Below are 2840 nucleotides of genomic sequence, written 5' to 3'. Positions count from 1 at the left end.
CCCCCAAAGTCAATGTTCTTATCCTTCTTTTGCTGCTCCAGAACAGCTCCTAGTTCATCTTTCCTTGTTCTTTTTGTTCATTTCCTTTTGCTCCTACACGGCCAAACCTCTCTCTCTTTTTCACCAAAAATCATAGAAATCTCACTCTAAAGAAGAAACCCAAGAGCCTAAAAACTAAGATTTCATCTTCAAAGTGTGAGGGTAAGTAAATTAAACCTCATCTGATTTTGTGTACTTGGATAATATGATTGTTTGTTTATTTTCATTCTTTATCCTCTGTTCTGATTTTTAGGCTGAACTTGTGATTCTGTTTTTGTAAGTTGAAAGAGTGATGGTGTTATGGTCTATTGGATGCTCATTAGGGTATTTTAATATGTATTGTATAGGTATAAAAATACCCAGATGAAATTAAGGTCAAATGCTATTTGTTGATGATTTTAGAAAGAATATGTGCTGAAGCTGTCACTGTGACAGATTCGATGTTTACAAAAAGAAAATTCTGTATTAAATCATTTTCTGTGAATTAGGATGCTAGGAGTAGTTTTTATGAACTCTAAGACATATATGGTTGCTATGGAAGTGGTCTCACAGCAATTGGATGAGTAGAAAAATAATGGTTCAATTTTTAAGTTGCATGAATTTCTGCCAGGACAGATTTGAACACGTTGTCTTGTATGATTTTTAATAAATCATAGTTTTATACTTTGAATCCGAAATTTTTATGGTATACACTGGACATACAGGGGAGTAGTTGGATAAAATTTCATGACTTTTGGATGTGTTTTAGCGGCCCATTCGTATTTTACAAATGCGGCTTTTGCTGCTGTAATGACCAGTAAACAGGGTAGGATAACTCTGACTTTGTGGATTTAATTTTGAAGCTAGGTTGAATGTTTTGAGCTATAATTTAATATGCTCATTCTTTGGTATGTTTGAATCATATATAAATTTTATGCCTTGGTATCTCTATTGTTTTGATGCATAATATGTTTGATGGTTGTATCATATGCTTTGGGGAACTTATTGTGATGGGAATTAAGATTTTCTTAAATTTGAGAGTTAGGATATGATTGGGGTATAAGTTTAAATACTTAGGAAGAGGGTGTCAATAATAAGTTTTGGTTTCTCATTTAGGTGACGAGAACGAGAACGCGGACACTTGAGCTCCTCTTGTGCTATCTCTCGCGTCTTCGGCTTTCAGGTAAGGGATTTGAGATATGTGTTTTTGATAAGTGTAAAGATTATTTCAAAAGTACTATGCATTAAAACTTTTTAATTAAAGATATTACATATAAGCATGGTTTAAGTAAAATATATGTTCGTGAGTGGTGCAAGCTTATATACAAGATAATTTTAATATATTAATGCTAGTACTTATATCACGAACATCTTATTTCAGCATGAAGTGGATATGCTACCATTATGAAATAATTAGGTAAAAGCATAGTTATCGAAAAAATATAATGTTCGGGTTATTCCATTGTTATGTTCTGAACTCAGCCAGTAGGGGTTAATTATTGGCTTTCCATGGAAAATGTTATCTGTTTGGCCATTTAAAGTAGAGGAAATGGGGTTGCCCGTAACTCTAATCTGAATAAGGCCTTCTCCCCAATGTGTACGGACGGCGGGGAGGAATAAAACCTTGAGGGGATGTGCCATCAGGCCTCCCAAAGAGGACAATATCATACACACAAGGGCAACCAAATGTGATGAGGCCTTCTCTGTACAGACTTATCAGATATGGAATAACCAATATGTCATTAATAGCTATATTATGTGATTGATCATGAGAGAATGTTTTTATTTAAATGCATTACGAAGTTAAAGGCTCTCATGAAAAGAAAAAGTTTATAATGAAACATTTTATAGTCTTTCTAAAAATAAGATAACGGAATTATGTTTATGTTCTTATTATGCCCTTTTATTATTATATGAAGGGGAAATGAAGTATTTTAATTGAAAGTTCATACGTTATTTTGAGAACAACGTGAATAGTATGAAGTTGTATTATCAAAGCTGGCATATCTATAAAATAATTAATTTACATGCATTCTTATCAAGGGCCCATGGAGCTTAAAAACCTTACTGGGCTTCGCAGCTCACCCTTTTATATTTCAGTGCACAGGTTCTTCCTGGAAGCAGCGAGAGTATTAGAGGTGGCAAGGATTCGGTGTTTTCTCGTTTCTTAGAATGTGTAGTTAGTTTTTGTTGTACAGTAGTTTGCTCTTTTGTTGTATAGGATGAATCAAGATGTACTTGATTCTTGAGCGCAGATGTAATTCAGTATCTTAGTTTGTTTTAAACCCCGATTGTATGTCTTTGGGGTTAGATTTGTAATAAGAGTTTGCTAAACGTTTAGCTATGTAATATTTGCATGAATACCTGACATTTTAGCCAAGTGGTAATCTTTCCAAGTTCAAAGGAAATGAAATTTCAGGTTTTCATCATTTTTTTGTATATTTGGTTTCATGTTAGAAAATAAGCAGGAATTCAAGAAACAAATTCTTGATAAGCACTTTCAGATCAGGTTGGTTCGTGTTAATGTTGAGGTAAACTTGATATTAACATGCCGGTCATGCTCTAAATCCTGAAGTACAAGTTTGGGTCGTGACAAATTCCCACTTCCTAATGTTGATATTCTGGTAGATGCAGCAGTTGGTCATGAATGTTTCTCCTTTATGGATGGCTATAGTGGGTATAATCAGATCTTTATGGACCCAACAGATGCCCTAAAAGGACACCTTTTGGAAACTACTTTTATAAGGTGATGCCTTTTGGGTTGAAGAATGCAAGTGCTACCTACCAAAGAACTATGACTTTGATCTTTGATGATTTGCTTC

At 34.1% G+C, this 2840-nt stretch overlaps 1 long non-coding RNA gene across 1 annotated transcript; it reads left to right on the top strand.

Moving 5' to 3' along the window:
• On the top strand, positions 1–2447 carry LOC112022635 (uncharacterized). Its single transcript, XR_002883902.2, has 3 exons — positions 1–201; positions 1135–1201; positions 2119–2447. It is a non-coding gene; the product is annotated as an uncharacterized LOC112022635 (long non-coding RNA).
• Positions 2448–2840: the final 393 nt, after the last annotated feature.

This window comes from Quercus suber, unplaced genomic scaffold (assembly GCF_002906115.3).
Source record: "Quercus suber isolate HL8 unplaced genomic scaffold, Cork oak 2.0 scaffold_313, whole genome shotgun sequence".
Taxonomy (NCBI): Eukaryota; Viridiplantae; Streptophyta; class Magnoliopsida; order Fagales; family Fagaceae; genus Quercus; species Quercus suber.
Note: the sequence above shows the minus strand (reverse complement) of the source record. Positions and strands in the feature narration are given on the sequence as shown.